Raw genomic sequence first — 6,410 nt, 5'->3', positions numbered from 1 at the left:
TTAACTTTTAATGTTTTTAATATAACATTTATTACTATTTTATACTAACATTTATTGTTTTTTAATGTAAAGTGATATATCATCTTATAAATTTTTATACACTATAAAAATAGTAACATGTATCATAAAGTAACACATACTACTTTTTATGGGTAGATATTTTTTTTAAAGCAAAGGTGCCTTGCACCAATATGTATTAAAAAGGGGCCAAATAGTCGAGCATTACATATTCCTAAATCTATATGCAGGCAAGTCTGCCCTGTTTTTCACAAATTCAGAGCAAATTAGACTAGGCATAATATTCCTCCAAGTGCTTGATCTAGTATGAACACCATGATTAGCAAGCTTATCCGCACAAGTGTTCCCTTCTCTGAATATGTGAGAGATGCTGAAATTCATATTACTCAAGAGAAGCTTGCATCTAACAAATCTGTTATGTAATTTGAAGGAGGATTGATTGACCCTTTGAAAATACTAACCACCAATGTTGAGTCACATTCCAGCCAAAGGTTCTTCCAACCTTTGTGATTAGCTATCTCAATAGCAAGGATTGCCGTATGCAATTCAGCAAACAGAGCATTGTTGATATGCAGATAGGTTGCAAACAAGCTATGAAATTTCCATGATGATCTCTGAAAATACCTCCTCCTCCTGCATGACCGGGGGCAACATGGGTAGAGCCATCTGTATTAACTTTAAGCAATATTAACTTTAAGCACATCCCAAGTAGGCCTTTTCCAAATCACCTCAGAGTATGAAGGAGCCTTGCTATAATTAAGAGGGACATTGAAAATTTTCAAAATGCTGAATTCATGCAGAGAAGAGAAGGCAATTGCATTATAGCATGATCCAGCTAGAGTAGTTTCTCTTCTAATCTTAGCAATTGCTTGGGCCATAGATATTTTCTTGCCTTCAAACCTTAATTGGTTTCTGCAGTACCAAATGGTGCTAATTGTGTGGATAATACAGGCTAAGGACACATGCTTTAGCAAAGGACTCCATGCTGTTTTGGAGAAAGCCAAGATATTATTAATTGAGGAGCAGTCCAGGGAGTTTGAGAAAACATCCCTCAACCAAGACCATAGATAAGCAGCAAAGGGGCACTGCAAGAAGAGGTACTCTGTTGTTTCAGTATTGGCTCTGTAGAGGCTACACATGGAAACAATGTCACACCCTCTTTTCTGAATATTTTCATCAGTTGGCATATGATTCTTCCATATTCTCCAGAGAATGAAAGACTTCGAAGGGGCAATGTGTGTTGAACAGATGTGCTTGAGGCCAGAAGGAGGATCAGGATTACACACACAAGCAAAGGCAGCTTTTAGAGATAGCTTACCATCATTAGAGTTGCTCCAAACCAGCTTGTCCATGCCCTCGGAGGCTATAGTAGAAGCAATTTTCCTACTGATCATAGGGTACCTTGTGGCTAAAGTATTAGGTATGATCCAGTTAGAGTTATCTATGAAGTCAGCAACCTTAACGTGCAAGGTAGAGTGAATATGAGAGGGAATATCCAACAGCTCCACTAGAGGGTCCCCTAGCCATTTATCTGTCCAAAAATTGATGTTGTGCCCCTCTCCAACCAACCAGATTGAGTTCTTGAAGACCAAATTCCGTTGCTCCTTGATACCAGGCCATATAGATGATTTAAAGTACCTAGTAGGTTTAGATCTGCTACAACCGAATCTGTTTTTGTAGAATTTAGCCCATTCATGATTAGAAGAAACCATTTCCCAAGCCAATTTCAACATAGCAGCTTTGTTAATCATAGATATAGACTTAATACCCAAACCTCCATCAGCTAGGGGGTTGCAAACCTGATTCCAAGCCACAGTTACCAGCTTTTTGACCTCAGTGCCACCAGACCAGATGAAGTTTCTGATTTTCTATCCAATGTCTTGAGTAATTGAGTTGGCCACTTGTAGATGTGGAAGCTATATAAGAGCATGCTTTGGATCACGGATTTAACCAGCTCAACTCTGCCCATAATAGAGAGACTAGAGCCCTTCCATTTAGCTAACTTGAGTAGGATCTTATCAGCTATAGGTTGAAGGTGATACTTCTTGGGCTTCCCTATGAAGATTGGGACACCAAGATAAGCAAAAGGGAGTGATCCCATAGAGAAACCCAAGTAGCTTTTTAGATTGGCCACTTTCCTGGAAGAAGCATTAGTAGATAAGAATTTGCATTTATTAGTGTTAACCAGAGGCATAACCATAGTCCTTGACAAGTTGGTTTAAGGATAGTAGATCTCTTTTAATTCCTTTACAGAAGATGAGTATATCATCAGCATAAAGGATGTGGCTAGGAGTCTTGGCTGAGGCAAGACAAGAGATTGGGCTGAGCTTGCCTTCATTAACCAACTTCATAATGCCCCTGCTTAGCACATCTTCAGCAATGCAAAAATGTAAAGGAGAAAGGGGGTCACCTTGCCTAACCCCTCTGCTACAATTGAAGAATCCCACACTTTGGCCATTGACAATGATTGACATTCTAGCAGATTGAAGGATAGCTCTGATCCAGGAGCAGAATTGGTTTTAAAAACCAAAGGCCTTGAGAGTGTCTAATAGGAAGCACCAATCCATTGTGTCAAAAGCTTTCCTGATGTCGAACTTGATTGCAAGATTGCCTCCAAAGACTTTATGATCAAGCAGGTTAATTGCTTCAGAGGCAATCCAAATGCAGTCCTGAATTTTTCTATCCTTGATAAATCCCCTTTGGTGAGTGGAAACAATTTTAGGGGCAATTATGGCAAGCCTGTCAGCTAGAATCTTGGTGATTATCTTGAATTGAGAATTGGCCAGGGCTATTGACCTAAAATCCTCCACTTTGTCAGCTTCCTTAGACTTAGGTATTAGGATAACAGAGTTGGAGTTCCACTTGGGAAGAATCCAACCATGCTTGAAGAATTGGCCAACAGAATTGCACACATCCAACTCAACAATGTCCCAAAAAGCATGATAGAAGTTGTCACCAAAATCATCAGGGCCAGGAGACCCATCACCATTATTGAGAAGACAGCATTCTTGATTTCAGAGGAGGAGAGCATGGCAGTGAGCATATAGTTGTCTTGATTTTATGGGTAGATAGATTTGTAGGATGATCTCATAGAATGCTATATCATTACTCTTTTTTAATATATCATTTATAATTATTTTAATATAACATTTAATGTAAATTATATTGAAACCTCCAAAATTAAGTGAAACAACACTACTCAACCATCTTTTTGTACTTTCACAAATCCCTCCAAATTTATTTACGTCAACTATATTGAGTACCTTTGCATGTAAAGGGAACAAAATTATTCATAATTCATAATACATTCAAATCCAAGAAAATTAAACTCATCCAAATTTATCCACTAAAGTTAATGAATTTAAATGAATATAATTCATTAGATAGTTTTAATAGTGAATGAATTCAAATTCATACATTATATCCAATAGATATTCACGTATATATCCATTTAGATGGATATTAAATCGATCGAAAACACAAACATGATAACTCCTTTGTTTTTCAATTCCCTTTATTATCTCAACTCTTAAATTTTTTGTATATGTTTCTCATTCTCACATTGATTTTATATTAAATTGTGATAGTTACATACATTCTTAATAGCACTTGGTCACATGATAGTGAGATTAATAATTAGAAAAATTAGAATACATTTTTTTTAAAAATGAACTTTAAAGGTGACTTTTTAAAAAATATATTAACAAATGCTTTATTGAAATAATGGTTTTCTCATATAGTACTTTTCATGTATTTGGATCCAAATTCAAATTCATTCATTTGTCACCTATATACGCAAGGAATACAATTGTAATCTTTTAAACAAGTATTTTTTTTTTTTTGGTTAACACAAGTATCCTTGCACTGGAGGTAATCATGTCCGAGTCGGGAACATCCACAGGTACGTGGGTCTAACTCTCCCAACGGACATTTTTTCCATCCACAAGACTCGAACCCGGGTTCTTGCGTAAGGGGAATCAAGCATGTACCACTTGAACCAATGTCCGTTGGTATCTTTTAAACAAGTATGATAGACTAAACTCCAAGAGTGTTGGTGTAACTTATTCTTGATTAAATTTACATTAGCTATGAAAAAGTGACTGTTTGTGAATTTGCAAATAGAATTTCACTATGAAATCAATTTTTTATTTTATGTTTTTAAGCAATATCTCCTTGGAACTATTGTTGCATTTCACAACCAACAAAAATAAGGTTCTATAATTTATTATGTTTTTTTATTTCATTTGTACTCTTTGTCACCTATCATGTATGAATATTAACTAGATAACTTTTGATACATAATACATTGTGAGTTATGACAATAATAGTTTCTCACAAATTAATAGATGAATTGAAATCAACTTTTTATTAGATAAAGTAACAAGTTTTTTCTCTTTATTAATTCAATAAATTGACTTGATCACATGCTTCATCAAGAAATTAGTAAAATTCTCCTTGTCAATCTATAAAATAAAAAATGTTTAAGTAATAACATTCTTAATAATATCACTTTAATACAAAAAATACATTATTTACAATTTTACTCTTTATTTTTAGATAAAATATCAATTTTCTATTTGTCGTATCTTGTCTTTGATTATCTCAATCAAATCTAAAAATAATGATAACAAAATGTTTATTCATGTTATGTTATTCTATTTAAATTATATATTTGTTTTATTCTTATATTATTAGCAATGACTATTTTAATATTAAGAAAAAAATAGAGGATATTGAGTTTATGTGTAAGATTAACCACTATTTTCTGTACAAACTAATAATATATTTGCTAATAATAATTGTTATAGAGAAAAAGTGCACAGCAACAACTATGTTTAAAATCATGGAAATTTTCCACAAGTGTATGACATATTATAGAGTAAAGTTCTAGTAACATATGAATCACTGTTGCTTGTTATTTTTTATTAGATTAAAGTGCATTATATCTCCTATAGTTTATCTAAATTATATTCATAATTTTTTGTTTAAAATATTATACTTGTATTATTCAGAGAATGATAGTGTAATATATGTACATAAATTTGGAATACGTTGTTTATATGCAAAAAAAAGTTGGAGTGATTTATGTCATTGCACTAAATATAGTAACGTCAATGTAATTTACTCAAAGATTCAAGATATTTAATATATTGCAAAAAATATTTTAAAACGTTTATTACATTTTACATATATCTTGAATCTTATCAATGCCAAATTTTAAAGAGTTCATCTTTTGTCCTACATTGTATATCATTTCCCAAGTCAAGAGTAAGGATTGGTTGAAAAAAATATATTTATGTTAAAAGTTTAAATATTACGTACTTTTATAACCAATTACAATTCATGACACAATATTGTGGGATAGAATATGTTGTCCCCAAATTTTAATGTTCCTTTTCATTTTACTATATCAACTGGCCATCCAAACCAGTTTTTCACAGTTTCAGTATGGCAGTCAAACGAATAAACCGATATTTTCTGCTTCTCCTCATTTCATATTTCAACTAGTATTCCTCATTAGCAACCTCTTCGTGTGTGTTTTGAGCTTCTTTTGCTCTCTACGCTGCAAGTGCTTGCATTGTTTCCGTGTCTTTACTTTTGTTCAGTTCCTCTTCGTTGCTGTTTGGTGTGTTGAAGTCTTGGGTCGTTGTTGGTGGTTGGATAATTCTCGTGTTGTAGCTTGTTGGTGGTTAGATAATTCTCGTGTTGTAGCTTTATCCCTTTCCCTTTTGTTATTTCGTTTACCTCTCTTTCTCTCGGTGCATTTGCCAGATTTTCGGGTGAGTTTTTATATAATTTTGGTTCTTAAAGAAGAAACGAACATTTTTGGACAGGTAAATCTCCATCTCTTTTCTTTTTTTTGTTCTATGTGTGAGTTATTTAAGTTTTCTTGTATCCCTATCCATTTATTAATTATTGTATCCTAAATTTGTCACATTTCATTCACTTAAAAAACCCAATTATCTATCTTTCCTAACTCTTATCAAAATAAATCCTTTACCATTTACTTAAAGAATCTTTTTTTTGTAAGAGAAGTACTGTTTCCCAGTAAGCAGATTCATATTAGAAGTATTGTTTCCCAGTAAGCAGATTCATATTAATTATTGATTTTTTTTTAAAACAAAGTGCCTAATCACCGAAAAGTAGATTAATAAAGAGAGACCAAATACAACAGGAAATCCATTACAAATTTAAGAATCTATAGTTGGGAAGACCCAGCCAATTTCTATAGAAATGACTATGAATAAAAGTAGGAATTGAATTCCACCAAGTATAAGTATTGGAAGAGATTCTAAACTTAACCAAACTGTCAGCGCAAGCATTTCCTTCTCTGAAGATGTGGGAAACCTTGAAGTTCATTGAAGATAGGTGAATTTTACAAATGGTCCATC

The sequence above is a fragment of the Lupinus angustifolius genome, chromosome LG01 (assembly GCF_001865875.1).
Source record: "Lupinus angustifolius cultivar Tanjil chromosome LG01, LupAngTanjil_v1.0, whole genome shotgun sequence".
Classification (NCBI taxonomy): domain Eukaryota; kingdom Viridiplantae; phylum Streptophyta; class Magnoliopsida; order Fabales; family Fabaceae; genus Lupinus; species Lupinus angustifolius.
The sequence above is the reverse complement of the archived record's forward strand: the minus strand, read 5'-3'. Positions refer to the sequence as shown.